This window comes from Amblyomma americanum, chromosome 4 (assembly GCF_052857255.1).
Source record: "Amblyomma americanum isolate KBUSLIRL-KWMA chromosome 4, ASM5285725v1, whole genome shotgun sequence".
Taxonomy (NCBI): Eukaryota; Metazoa; Arthropoda; class Arachnida; order Ixodida; family Ixodidae; genus Amblyomma; species Amblyomma americanum.
Window position 1 is genome coordinate 156,987,305 of NC_135500.1, and position 15,791 is coordinate 157,003,095.

A 15,791-nucleotide genomic window follows, 5' to 3' on the forward strand; every position below is an offset into this window, starting at 1 on the left:
CGGTTGGTCACGTGGCCAGTGACGTGGTTGGTCACGTGGTGCGGTGCGACCAAGATGGGAATGCGAGCACGGTGGGAATGCGAGCGCGGCAAACTGCGAGTTCGTGGCCAATGTAGCTTTCGCTACAACGTCGGCAGCACATCCTTGTTTCGCAACCTGGGACTATAATAGAGGCGGGAGAATCAAATTTCTCAACTTCTTTCGAGGTCGTTGGTAAGAGATAGCGAATACGTTTAAATAATGGCTGTTTGCAGCTTGAAAAAATGACCCTCATCTCTTTAGCCTCTTTTTTATAGTGACTTTAATGAAACAGGATAGCGTGCATCACACCCTGCATACATAAGATTGCACACAATATAGTTTAAGGATACGTTTTCTGCAATTATCACATAAAAATTCATAATTAAATCACAGCTAGCGTGTCTTTGCTGAAAGTTTGTTCTCTAGTCTGTTGGCCACGTTTTGATGGTGACCTGAGGCGTAAAAAGGCGATCCTTGCTACTGGCTCGCAGTGGCAGAAGACCCGGCCCGCTGTGTGTGATGGTGCGGCTTCCTGATCGCCACTCTACCACGTGCTTCACATTTGAAGAAACTAAAGGTCACGCGCCGTGGCCTTTCGGAGCACCAAACCTTGGCCAAACCCACACCGTGGGTTTGTGCCATCGCTTCTGAGACATTAACAGCAACAACAACAGTAACTCGTCATGACGACATCAGGGCCTTCGAAGGAGCCGGGGTATTTTGCCTTCGTCAAGCAACTCTCCAGCACCGACCAACGTCGCTAAGAAGCAAGGAATAAAGTGCGGCTGATGCGGTGAACAATGCCATACTTTAAGTCATCTATAAATAGGACATTTACACACGAGCTTGCTGTACGCAAGAGGATGCCTGTTCTCCCAAAGCAGTTTCCGGAGAGGCCCCGAACACGATTCACTATGAACTAGTTCCATCAGCAAGGGTGCCGCAGCACCCTTCTTGATGGTAACTGGTAATGACTGACTATTACAACAGATAACATGAACCAGATCGCTTAGGCAGTTTAACCACGGCAGCTTTTGTAACCCACCGCATACACGTCCTTTTAGCGAAATAGCTTACCGGATGTTGTCGAGGGTGACAACAGGCCGAAATTTTTAAAGGCAGACGGCTCTGCCTGTGTGCGCTTTGCGCGGGAATACACCATCAAGCAAATCGCGTCCAGCCCCTCATATCTGCAAATCAATGGCCTCGCGGAATCCCCAGTGAAGATTCTCAAATCTCCCTTGCAGATTACGGGATACCCATACAAATCCCACTGGCCTACCGGGCAAGTCCTCTCATTAACGGGTGCTCGGCAGTAGAGCTGTTGACGAGAAAGAGACTCAGGATTGTACTTCCGGTTGCAGCGGAAACAATTCTCCCAGAGCTCCACTAAAGCCAGAAGTTACGAGCTTTTGAAGTTAGTTATACATGGAGACAGAAGCAAAGCAGTGATGTACAGTCACGCAGCTGGGGTGCTATCTGATATAGAAGAAAACATGGATGCATGGACTATTGACCTTGCGAGACCTGATGTAATTCAGTGTCGTGCGGAGGTACCGAGATCTTCCTGCGTGACAAATGGTGAATCTTGAGTCCGACGAAAATGGACACAACTAGTTGCACATCCGGCCGCCGCTGCAGGTTCAGCTCGTCTTAACGCCTCCGACACTTCTCGACTCGTACCAAAAAAAGCAATGGAACCAGCCCTTCGCCGACGTGTGCTGGCTGCTTTGACTCAATCTACAGTCACAGCAGGAGCGGCTGATGAGCTGCGCCACCCGAATGGTTTCGGGACCGCTGACTCTTTCGGTCTTTTCCTAAAGAGGAAAGATGTGTGATGGTGCGTGTTCTTAATCGTGCTTGGCACCACATTGCTAGAAACTCCGCTGGAATTCCATCTAGCATGCTGTGGCGTTGTCCTGGTGTTCACTGGCTCTTTTCGGCGGTTCTTACCACATTATCTTTAATCAACGAGGCTAACTTTAGCGAGTACGTTCGTAGTTCAACCAACCAGAACTGTCTAGAAGTCACGTCATGATCAAGCGGACAGAGCACTCAGAGCAGTAGGTTGTGCATGCTTTTCGTGCTCTGGGAACGCGCTGCTCATGTGACGTGTAAATTTTTTTTTACTGGACGTCATTCCTATAAGCAATGATCCATGTACAGTTGCACCGTAATACTCCTTCAGAACACTGCAGGTCGGCAAGAAGTTGGACAGACAACGCTTGCGCTTGAAGCTTAAAACACAAAACCGAGCCATAGCTACAGTAAACGTCACCGATATGGCTTCCCGCAAGGTGCAGCGTTCAGGACATGCATAAAAGCGTTTGGCGGCGCCTGACGGGCAGGCATACCACCGATGAGGGCGAAGGATGCTCGATGCAAGGTATGGTGTCATGAACGCGTGTTATCGGGTCCTCCAGCCGAAGATGACGGCGACGGCACGGGTGCGAGGCACGTATTCGGGTCTCCTTTATAAAGAATTTGAGACAAGTCCTTACATCAACGCTAATTAATAAATTTTCGCAATACAGAGATGCGAGGTAGTCACGTTCACGATATATTTTGTCGTTACGCAAATCCAGAAGCGATAGAAAATACATTACAAATACCTTCCTTCAGAAGTGTGCTGTGATGACAACCAAAAAACGAAGTCACAGCCAGTCTGAGTAAATTTCGCGTGCGAGAGGAAGGTCAGCTCCCCTTTAATGCTTATTTTATTCCACTGCTCTCCTCTCCGATTACACGCACCGTTGTCGGAGAAATATCTCGCGAGTGGGACGCATGAAAGTGAATTTCACCATTTCAAAAAAAGAATGGTGATCAAAACTTCAACTGGAAGTACGCTGGCATGCTTAGATAAATTAGTGCCTTCAAGGCGGTAATATATGCGCATGCTAATAGAGAGATCACCGAATTGAAAGAGCCTTGGGCACGACAAGTAAGTCGGCTCGCCACCTTCCTGCTGTTGCCAGGCAGTTACGCCACCATCCCGCTGCTAGTTATTAAAGGAGTGCGAAAGAAGGTTTCTGGTATCTTCGATTGAGTGAAGTTGCGCGTGTTAAAAAAATCAAGAATAAAATTTTAGAGGTTGCAATGATGGCAACCATCAAGACGGTTCTCTCTTTTTTTTTTCGAGCAAGTTATTTTCGTTCAGAGCGCGGCACGAAAAGAGTTTGCATAAGGGCGAACGAAAGAAAGCTAGCATTTTCTGGAAACGAAAAATTGAGGTCATAAGGAGAGTTCCTATGCATTTATCAGAACCTTAACGACCAATATCGTCCCATCGACCTCGACGTGAGCTTTTATTTGCCGTCGACTGGAGGTAATAAGTGGTGCCATTCACGTTAACCTTGCCGACCGAATAGCAAGAACAAAGCTTCGATCTAGCCTAAGCCAACGAATAAGTAAACAAATTTCAATCACCTTCTTACTTCACCGCTACAAAATACGAACATTGAACTATGAAAGGCGAATTACTTCGCTTCGTAAATTTTTTGGGAATGATAATTAATAATGGCCAAACATTTTTTTCTAATAATCAACGAGACACAAACGCACATATTGTAAGGACGAAGAAGATTCAAATAAGCAATACAAGTAAAATTAATTTTTAGCAGCCACGCAACAAGAAAAAGCAATAGTCAGGAACAATACTTTCATTTGAATATAATTTCAGCCTCAAGTGCAAGGTTTGCGTTGTAAGATATGATGGAACACTTCGCTCCATATGTAAAGGCAGCCAATAAAATGTAGATTACGCACAAAATGTCGCTCCTTTTGTAGCTAGACTAGAGTAATTTAGAGCGCACCTGGAAATTTTTTCTTTGTTTGCCTCAGCCGCTTTCTTCTCTTTACTGTTAGAATCCGGGAGCACGTTGTATTGCATAATTGTGACACTGCTGGTCGTAATGAAAAGGCGTCCATCAGGAAGAACATATAGGAGAGCTCCAGAACAAAGTCAGGAGAGGAGCGGCAGCCGAACTTCCGTGTTTGTGCAATTCCTCTACACAATAACGGCAAGTCGGGGCCAAATGAACATTATTTGTCATATTCCAAAAAATTCTCCCGATATGCTGAAGTTGCTAGAAGTGGGTTCATTGTGGCACGCATAAAATATTTTCTCGCGAAGTGCCTTTGGTTCCACGACAAGTTAAGGTCCGCCAGTGCAGCTCGAGCAGTCTTTCTAAAGGACGGCGCTTGTCATGGAGAAAGAGAGGCCTCGAGAGTAGCACCGAGGCATTGACGTGCTTCGGCCCTCACAATAATCAATAAGATGCAGTAGCCCTGTCTCGGCTGTCTGTTGAGTGCCTATGTTGTTGGCGCCGATTGGCGCCAGAGTTGTTGGTGTTAGAATCAACGGCGGCTGGGCCTAGTGTGTTGGCATCTTCGATCTTAACCTAGTGTTCAAACTGGGGTGTAAGCGCGAACTCTTCCAGGAGTAGAAACCTTCTTAATGTGACCATTGAGTAGACGGACAAATATAGGGGAGGCGCTCAGTGATTTCCTGCCCTACGCACACCCCGAGACGTAGCTGTAACACGACCCGCGTTTCCATTTCTGAGCTCGTGCATATGCCAATCCACCGGGCCACTCATCACCGTCATTGCTTACAACCCGAGCTTAAGAAAAGAGCCGCATCCACGGCGACAACCACCGCCGGCGCCTCGGAACGCGTGAGGTCACCCACCTGGGTCACGTTGCAGAACCTGCGGGTCCCAGAGACATTCTACAGGGACATCTTTCAAGATGGAGTGAACTGGCTGGCGCATTACGCACGAATGACAACATTCGCTCTGTCGGATGACACTGCTAATTTGTGTAACGTCTACTTCATTCTGGAGGACTGGCGCACACATTTGGTTTGAGAACCGAGGGAAGTACCTTTGCTCGTGGAGCAACGTTGCGAACTGGATTAACGCGCTTTCCAGTCGCGCGCTCAGGTGCCCAACACGAACATTGTCCTGTATGCAGAGCACATGACACGGCTTTTAAAATGTGCTGGCTCCACTATGCCACAACAAAAGAAGCTTTTCCAACTCATTTATTTCACAAAGGAACGATTTTTTTCCGTACTTGTGCGCAGGCCGCCAACAGCTGCCCCAGAGCGGCTGGAACAGGCAGCCACCACAGAGAAAATCCTTCGCCTTCTTCCCAACAAATACCACCGGATTTGCTTTTCCGTCGTCTACTAGGTTCAGCCGGGTTGAACCTAGGCCAATTTTGTTTTATTGGGAGGCGTTATGTATTACAGCAGACAGAGCTGCCGTGTTCTGAATGGAGTTGCGGAGTTAAAGAAAATCACGTAAGGTAATAGTGTTTTTAAATATTTACGCAACAGGTTCATCTTTAACAGCTTTGGATATATATCTCTGTCACCTCAATAAACGTACTTGAGGGGTCATCATGTGCGTTTTTGCCCACCCGGCACCTTTATTTTTCCACAGGCGTTCACAAATTTATCTGACCGACTCGCAAAGTATAGGCGGACCAACCATGCTTTACACATTGCAAAAAACTCTGGGTGTGTCATGTGCAGTATGGGCATAGGATGCATGTTTGCTTAACTTACTGCGAATATTCTACATGATGTAAGAATTTCTAGTTCCAGCTTTTAATTATTCGGAATTACGTAGATCAGTTATATCCAGATCTGTGCCGAAAGCTGCCGATTTTGTTTAGCAAGGAACGGCCTCTACAAAGGAGCAATTGCGCGAAGAATAACTGGAAGTCTTACCCCTCCACTAGCTAAAAACAACCTCAACCTCGTGTCTGCGCTATTTATAGTCTTCATGGTTTTTTTTGCATTCCGGCAGGGTTGTTCAAACATCGTTTCGCGTCCATAAGAAGCCTCAGGCCCGCGATGTGTCTTCCCAACACGCCACAGTCTGCCAGCCGCACCAAGTTTTTACGCTTGCAGCTTTCTTTGGTTTCCTTCCAACGTGCACTTGCTACTCTTGATGAGCGCTTGTAAGGAAGGACAGTAGGCAGCATGCCTGCCGTAGATATCAGAGGTCGGATGTCCTGAGGCTGTCCGTCACTCGACATGCTGGGCGCGCGAATATTGTGCGCTCCGCACATAACGCGAGGGACTTCGCGCGATTCCCGAGTTTCCGCATCCACGTCTACTTCACCGCAGATACTCACGTATTTCTCTGCGGAAAGCTTGAACGCAAGTATTGCTCTAACCTCATGAGGAACTGGGGTGAAGGGAGAATAGGTAATCTGGGGAAGGGGGGGGGGAAGGTAAACACTCACAGGTGAGTGTTTACCCCCACTCCTCCCTTTTTCGTTCCCTGGAGGAAGATACAGCGAATGTTCCTTAAAGTAAGGAACAGTGTCGCAAACTATAATGGAACTCGCAAGGCGCTCGCATCTCTGCAATGCATCAAGTCCCTTGAACACGCACCCGTGGACTTGGACTTCGGGTGCAAATATGACACTCGCCTAACTATTGCCTGGCGACCTCTTTTAGGGTCTCCAGCATAGCTTGGCCCATGCGAGAGAACATGAGGCTTTGGCTGCAGTGTGGATGACTTTCTTTTCCCTCAGACTTCTCGCGCTGCCAAGCTTGGAGATGGAGAAGACACAGGGGCCAGAAGAAGTCAGCAGTTAAATTCGCCAAAGCGCAGAGTTCTTTCGAGTACTTTTTTCCATGGTGTGGAACATGTGTGTTGTGCAAAAGGGGATAGGTACTTTTGGTAAAAAGGAGCTTGTCTCATTCATTCCTCCTTGAGGATTTTTAAAGTTAACTATAGAATGTCGTTGTAACGGCTGGGAATAACCAAACAACCGCGAAACTTGTGGAAAGGGCGTTTCTCTTAGGTGAAAATCACAGGTCCATAAACGACACGCCACCTCCCCCCCCCCCCTCATAATGATGTAGACAGGAAGAACATCCAGCTGGACGGACAAAACATTCAAAGGACCCCATATAGTCAAATTAAGCATCTGGCAGAGCAACTCACCTCTAGTTAATGTTCTTAAGTGTCATACTATGAATCTGTCCTTTCTTTGTAACATTTCAATTCAGGACAAATGAATGAGCGCTTTTTTTAAAAGCAAGGTTAATCGAAGGCAGGCGCTGGGCGGCTCTTCTTTCTATTCTAGTCTGTGGCCGTTTATTCATGCTTGTAAACACGATGGAGCTGTGCCAACTCGCCTAAATCTCTATCGCTTTGATATGTTATGACATTTACTGTTCACAAAAGTCTTTACCGCCATAACCCATACAGATCGTGCACCTGACGCGGCAAAGCAGAATAACTCGGTGCTGCCTCAGAGATTCACAACACTGATATTTTAAAAAAGGTACGTATCAGAAAAAGTGTTTTCTTTTAATATTAGGCGGCACTATTCTATCACCTAACAGGAGTTCTGCCTAGTTGTTCTTGCAAGCTTTCATTCGCATTTTACTGACACTGTCGATTACTATATTCAAATATTGCGTGCTTTTTTTTCCTGCTTAATGCCCCTTCCATGAAGGAGTGTTTGATAACCCATCGTTCTCGCACTTATGAAATATTCTGTTGTTCGTGGCGAAGATGTGCATCGCTAATCACCGAAAAATATTGAGGAATGGGGAACCATTGAGCAGCAATGCGTTTTGAACTCTCGGTCTTTTGCCCTTTCCAAAAAGACACAAAGCTTCAACCTCGCCGCGATGAATTCCACGAAAGCTCTCTTATTGTGCTTCTTTTTTCTGCCGAGGGAAAGGTCTTTACTATGAACGTTTCTTCTCCGTTCGAGCATCTAAATCTCAAGAGGAGTTCATTCGCGAGAGTTATTGTAGACTTTTTCCTTCCTTTTGCACCGATTTCTTTTCAAGACATCAGCAGAAAGAACATGGAAGCATGTGCAATCGGCGTGCGTCTACAGTGCACCATGCAGACAAACGACCAAAATCGGTGCAACAACACCAAACAAAAAGTCGGAGAACCTAGGAGTATAGAGCCCCGGCAACAGACTCTATTTAAGCTTGAACAACTTTTAGTCATGCGAATAAGCAAAAGCTGCGTGCTGATGCATGATTAAACGTAGTGCCCAAGATTTCCAGTAAACAGCAGAAACGACAGAAGTTGATTGAACGGTTTGAAGTTTTATGCTACGCTTCAGGCGAGTCAGGATCAACCCTTTGTTTACCAGTGCAAGACGTATAGATCGAGACTACCAGAAAGGCGCCTAATGCCGACGAAGTTGACGTTGAAACAAAAAAAAAACTTATTTCCATAAATGTCCTTCTGTTGAGCAAGGTGATCAGTTTTAAGGTCGTCTGTACTGCGTAGCCCCTCTGATTTATAAATATATATTGGGACCTGGAAAACTTTGAGGTCAGAATAGCAACTTCCACGTCTCGGCAAATGCGTCAATACAGCAGTACACTAGAAAGGAAAACAAGGAAAAAGCCAGCTTGAACCATATTGTATGTGTTACATCTAAAATTAGTGAACAAAAAGAATAAAGCTATAAGATAGATGGCGCTGGAATCAGAAAAAAGGACTCCTGTGGAATTGACGTACTTACGTCTTCGAGGCTGCACAAAGATTTTTACTTAAACTTTAATAGTCCTTTTTTATCCAATTTAAAGGATGGCGAGTGGTTTAGTGGTTCGAATTTAGTCGCCATGCCTAAGAAGAGAAAATCCTCTTTGTTAATCTACCACTGAAAGATGTGCTCGAAATATCTGTAGACGTTCCGAAGTTCCCGCTCGAATTGCAAGTTTTGCTGGCTTGGGCGGACGATTTTCGATAATAAATCATCTTGAGAATCCCACAGACAGTCATCGCCATTACACTTCTGAAGAACCATATGTCAAATCTCCCCTCCAAACACATTTGCCTTGTATTACTTAGTTTTGTCTCTCGAACACCAGGAGCAAAGAACGTGGCTAGACACAGGTGAAATACCACATAGGTGTACAGCACAGAAACCAAAAGAATCCACTCACTTCTTTTACAGTACTACTTACAAAGTAAAACATAATTTTTGAGGAAATATTGCGCGCCGTTATTCTGTTGATTCTTTTCTTGCTTTCTGAATTTCTGGAAGCTGCTTTACCTCTTCAAGGAAGGGTAAGGAACTTTTTTTATTGCAACGCAGGTTTTGTGATTCACATTTTACTCGTTTATTTATTGATAGACACGTGTTTCTTTTTTTTATTTTTCATTATTTAATGAGACACCTATGCCCGGTTATATGAAAGCTTGACGTTCGAATAAGTCGCGAGTTTTAGGTTACCGTTCTCTTGCCTCTTATTCTTTCGTCAGCCGCTCATCCTCCGCTTCACCAATCCTGCGCTGAGCAGACATAATCGCCGAAAAAAAAATTCACTTCGTAGCCTATATCTCTTGTTTGCCTACATGTCGTACCTACCATATCGAAAACATGTCGCAAGGTAATTCTTGAGAAATTGGGCGTCACCACGGTGCTTGCCCAAGTGTGGTCTGCATGGTTTCCTGGAATACAGGGAGAATAAAATATGATGACCATGGAATAAATCTAGCGCCCTCGAAGGACACCCGATTTAGAGAGAAACATAGCTAAAAATTAAAGCAGAATCGGCTTCCCTGCCTAATTAATCTGCTGGCATCCGAAAAGTCGCTAAGGTTACGTTAAAAGCTCTGAAACTCACGAAGTTAGTTCCAATACTTTCAGTGCGGTTTTCCTCATTGCCTCGCTGCGCAGATACGCAAAGTTAATTTTGTGGTGAACTGTTCTCACTTGAGCGATGAGATAATCGAATGACCTCACCACATGTAGACGTAGAAAAATAGCGCAGTTAGTTACTGCAGAGTAACTGAGTCTTTCTGAATTTATTTTGGCTTAACTCACCATGTCCTTCCGAAAACGAAATATTCATAGGTTGCTGACTCACGTCCAAATACAATGAGTAATGAGAGTTGCTAACGCCGTTCCCTGCGCCCCTTACTTTGTGTTCTGCTTCCTCCTCTGCTCACAGTAGTTGCTAATATGCACGATCTTTATGTTACCATGCTGCAAAACATAGTCAGCCCATATTGTATCATGGTATTTCGCGGACCATACTGTTAGTGACAGCTGGAAACCGAAAAGTAAATACGAAGCGATACGAACCGAGTCTTTTGCGCGCTGGAAGTTTACAACAGCGCAGCGTTGCTGTTTGAGTGTTCACCAACACGGCATAAACATTAAAAAACAACTTATGTAGAAATCGTCCATTTGTTTTCATTTCGGCCCTAATCGATTCTGACATAGCCCCAAGGCATTTACTGACTGTCCTAACGAAGAATCATTGAACAAGAGAGTTCTGTAGAGTTCCAAACCGCAAAAAACGACATAAAGCAGAACAAAAATGTCTTTAACAAGCTTTATTTAGCTAACCTATCATTACCTATAAAAACCAACTAGTTAACGTGAACTCCTTACTGTCGTCCCAACAAAGAGCGCGCTATCTCTGGCTGAACTTAGGTGCAAACAATCAGATCTGTGCTGGCACCTGCCACATTACTCCCTTTGGCATGGTTTTACGCATGACAAGCCAGAGCTCACGTGAAAAATGCGCACAACTCTAAGCGCGGATTCGTTTCCGTAGTTCTTTCCCAGTCCAGGGGTGATCATTAGGTAGAGAGATGGCGTTCCGTTCCAGAAGATTGCGACGCGGGAATGTTTGCCTCCGAGGCAAAGGTTTTTTTCTCCAGTCCCCATTGAGAGCTGCTGACTGTCCTTGATTCATTCGCTGTTTCGAGGCGGACAGGTCATTTGTCTTGCAGAATAAAGCTCTTTGTTTCAGCCGATTACGCACCATGTAATCTCGTGAGAAACTGCTCTCTGAATCGCGAAATGAAGCGCTCTGAGCGCCTTATCCCCACTTCCTAATAGGCCTTCATCAGTTTCTTTTTGAAATCAGATTTTTCACGTTAGGTTTTAGTGAAGAAAAATGCTTCACTTTTATTAAACGCATTGCACTACACTTCTGGGTGCCTAATGGAAAACATGCCCTTTTTTGTTTTGTTCAAACATCCATGTTCTTACAGCGCTTGCGGTATCTGCTTTGCGAAGGTAGCAATAAAAAAGGTCGAAAATATTACATTGATGTCAAAACACATAATACGTGCACGCCCGATCAAGTCTGATACATTTCGATAACGAATTTACTTGTTGAAAAGGGGTCTCTCGAGAACTTCACTTCGACAACAAGTAATACTGAATCGAGGGTTTCATTTCTATATAGCAGTAAGCCGACACCCTACAGCGAGAGCAGTGCTACCTGTAGTCATGCGTTCCCTGCTAAGGGAGTTCAACCTTACAGCAAGCGCACACGAGACGCAATGTGTCGAGTCGAAATTACACGCACTCCAGGGGGCCTCACATAAGTGTTACTGGCACCTCAGGAAAACAAAAAGGTGAGCTTCATACGCATTATTTTTGGCTGTTGACGTATAAATATAAAGGCAGCAGATTTTATTTTTACTCTTGAAGTTGCGGCAAGGCACCGCGTGCAAAAAAAAAAGCGGAACAAATAAGAAGCAGTTGTAAACCATGATACCGCAGTATATTAAGTAATGTATGCGGTTGAAACATTGCTGAAGTAATATTGTACTTTTTTATGCTGGGTTCGTTGAAAACGACAACTTGGTAATCATTGCAGACTTCAGCAATCTGGAGAGAAAGTAACATTCACTGACTGCTAACCATCTTTGCTTCAGGCCGTATAAATCGTATCATTGTCGCTTGGTACACTACCTTCGTTAACTAAAAATTGATGTCGGATTTTTGAAATTTATTTTTTTAAACGTAATTGTTTTATTTCCTTCAAAAAATGGAACAAGATAAACTAGACTTGACTCTCGCGTTGCAGATAGTGTTCGAGCGATTCTTTATTTACTACTTTTTAGAAACCCGCGAACAAATGACATCTTGAGCGCAATTATTGGTAACTATATGACTTCTTTTATGAAACAAAAATTTCTCAGTCTTTTCATATACATTGCTACCGCAGAAAGGTAACCTCGCTTTGTTTTTGTATTGAGCCTCTCTACTAGCATTTCAAACACATATAATAACGAATGCAGTAAATGTTCAGGCTGTAATCTTACAGGAGCACTGGGTTCATTCAATTAACAAGGAGCAAGGCTTTAAAGTTCACTGTCTTTAGTTGCTTATTGCATGTTTTTATGCTAGATTAGATATTAGAAAGTATGTGTAGTACGTATAAAATGAGTTGAGCAAAAAAAAATGAAGTGCTTAAAAGAAACAACCTCTATGAGCTTGTCTTCACGAACATGATGTGCAGCGTGGTCAACAGTAAACATTATTTAATTTTTTCATTTGCTTTCTTGAGTGCAGCTTTAGGATCATTATACAGCTGCCGGTCTACTCAGTAAATGTAGCCTTCGTCTTGAAACTGTTCTTCAAGTTCCAGATTCTGTGACGTTTAAATGAACAACGCAGTGCTTCGCTAAGTAAAGTTTTCAACTTCGTTACAGCCGCATTAGTGCTTTTGGATTTAATTGCTTTTATGAGTATGGAAGGCATCTTAGTGTCAATGTGAGCCGTATGCTTTCGGCTACAGAGACTGTTTCGAAAATATATGCGCTTTCGAAGTCATTGCTGAATTATATTGTATTCATTGCAGGTTTAAGAAAAAAAAAACAGCGGAGTTAGTTATCAGCAACAGTGCCCTGGCTGGGTCGCTGTTCCCGATAAATTTACACCCCTGTTTTTTTTTTGCGCCTAATCTGTCAGATGCTGAAAGTATGCCTTATTTGGTTTAACACAGAGGACCCGCTACTTAAGACATCATTTCAAACTATATTAGAAACATTCTTAACACGCCATTTCTTATAATTGTGTCTCGCTTTTATTTTACAGCTTAATTTCACTTACTTATTGCAATAAAACGAATATAGGTTTGCGATATACGTCTTATCTAGACGATTATATGATTTGGAGGGACCACTGGAGCTGTTAATAACATCCTTATAACAGCAATGATAAAACACGCTCTGGCGGGTGCAAATCAGCACATGATTATTGTCCATCCTCAGCATCGATCAACATCGTCCGGAGGTCACCATGTTCGATGGTCAGAGGATACAGTGAGCCTCGGGCAGTGATGAGCAAGACGCTTTCACAGCACTTAAAGCACAACGGAGGTGAATGTTTGTGAAGAAAAAGATGTTATATATTTAAGAACTGATTTAATTTTAAGCAGTTTACCTTGATGGTCGGATTAGAAGTGCCTGCCCAACCGTCTAGCCACTTAGACCGGCGTTGAAGTCCGTGAGCATAACTATCCCAAGTGGATGATGCGTGAAATGTTTCCCTCCCTCTTTGCGAAGAATGTGAGGGAAAAAAGGTCCATTTGTTAGGTCCACGTATCTGTGCGCAGTCTCTCAGGTATTGACCAGACCAGCCCTCTATACCTGCGGCATCAGATATTTTGCCTTTCACGCTGATCACAAATGACCCTGTGATGTCAACCGCAAAAGGCCAATGAACCTATGGAATGAAAACTTTGCGCAATAACACTGGACAAGGGGAAACCACATAAGGACAAGCGCAGTACCGGGAGTGCAATACATGGCCAGAACTCCTTGTCGTTTGTTATTCGCTCAGTTTTCCTTGGAATGTTTCAGAACTGGCCTAGCTATCTGCGTTCATGAATCTTTGTATCTTCCTAAATGTGGTTATAGTGGCAAAGGAGTAACAACAAAGCGGAGTGGGTCTTCGAATTACGCATGGTCTTGTCTGTCACAAAATAAAAATGAGGGTAACGACATGAAAACGTTTGTTGATTTCCTGAGCTTGTGAACAGAAATTAAGAAACGGAGCAAGATAGGAACACAGGTACTTTGTTTTGGTTGCGCTGTTTCGTACCTTAAGATAGGAACAAAGAAATATTGCGGCGTTTTAAACAAATGTCGCGTAGAAAGAAGATCACTTCAATAAACACGTCCCCTGTCTTGTGAGGGCACCAATAAAAAGCGACGCCTTCGCCTTCACTACGAATAGTGAAGTCTGAAGTGAGAAAAGTACCGGCACTGCCTGGAAAAGTGCACTAGCACTTCAGACACTGCTGCACTTAGCATATTTTCAGCATTAAAAATTGAATTGTATGTTTATTAAACGCACCAGGTATACGTAGTAATTCGAGCAGAATAGGCGCGACCTTCTGCCTGAAGGCTTTTCGTTTTGGGACCATGGACCGCGTTGAATCATTAAACACTAAATAATCTGTTTACCAAACACACGATGTATACGTATGCGGTGTGCACAGGCAACCACGTCGTTCATAAAATATCGGAGATGCACACACGACAGTGGCACTGGAACGGACGCTGATATTTTCTACGTTACACTACCCGGCAGCGGTAGCGGCGTCCTTGTTACCCTATGCAGACTTGCCTCTGCCGTCGTTTATCTGCTCACGAAGGCGAAAACAGTGTAATCGCGCACAAGGAAAGTTAACACTTTGTAAAATGCTCTGTGGCCACTCGAAAGTCGCAACAGTACACCGACACACCAGGCACTAGCAGCCGCGATGCTTCCTGTTTTCGAGACGTCTGCGTCGGCCGCGAGGACCAAGACTGCTAACCCTTCACTGTTGGAGAAGTTGGACATTCTCCTTTCAGGCAAGGATTGTGTACCATCACGGAACTCTCGCTTAAAACATGAGAGACGAGAGCCCACTTTGCCCTCATGCTGTTCCTTGTCTTGTTTTTTTTTTCTTGTTGCGCCACTAACAGTGCCACGGCTAACAATGAAACATGCAAGAAGGGGTCGTAAATCGTTTTCCCAAAGACAGGGTCAACAGAGAAGCCCACGCTGACATCAACATGTCACTGCTTCCTCGTTCCCCATAGCTTCTCGATCTCTCCATCCTTCCTTTTTCCTCCGCAGCTGTCTTAATGCTCCTCCTCAGTCCTCGGTTTTTGTAAGCGAGAGAATCGAGCTGCCTATACTCTCATCACCGGTTCGAAGCCGGCTCGGCTGCTTCTTCGTGGTGACTTGGGGTTTTGACTAGGACATATAAGTAGGCATGCTGGGGCAGCAAGGCACCCAAAGAAGGAACGCAGCGATGTTAAGGGTGCGGGAAGGAGGGGGGGAGGGGCGGAGTACGTGACACTGGGGATTTAAGGCTGTGATGTGGCGGCCGCTTGGGCATTTTCTTCTCTTGTGGGCTGCACATCGATGTCCCTGCGGCAGGTTTCCCTTCATGCGGTTGACATTGTTAGGGGTCATTTGAATGAATAGTTTCTGACTATTAACTAGAGGGAAAACTGGCGGCGGTGCGCCTCAGCCACATGGGCGCTCAAAGAAAGCATCTTGGGCCGGTGAGATACTTGGTGCGGGACAGTCCGATTCTTTCGGAAACACAGAGCGGCATTACTGAGATGTCCCTTTCCGTCCATGGCGTGCCCGGCGCGCAGACGACTTTGGCGCGAACGTAGTGCGCAAAAGCCATAGTAGCGAAAACGCAACAGTACACGACGCCAATAAAAGGTTTCAGTTTTCTGAAATACCACCAAGAAACCTCGCGAACTCTTAAGCAGCAACATTTTTTTAACACATATTTATTTTTAGAAGATCGCGTGTTAAGCACATTATGTCGGCTTTGGTGATGTGCAATATTTGGCCAATAGGAGAGCAAGCCAGCTCTTATTTTGGCCAAACTTTGCATTCACATGCTTTTCTGCTCATTTGTTGCAATTTGTAGACAGGATATTCAATATCGGGGCAATCTTGATTGCTGAACAACATTTATTTTTGAATTATTTTTGGCTGAGAGT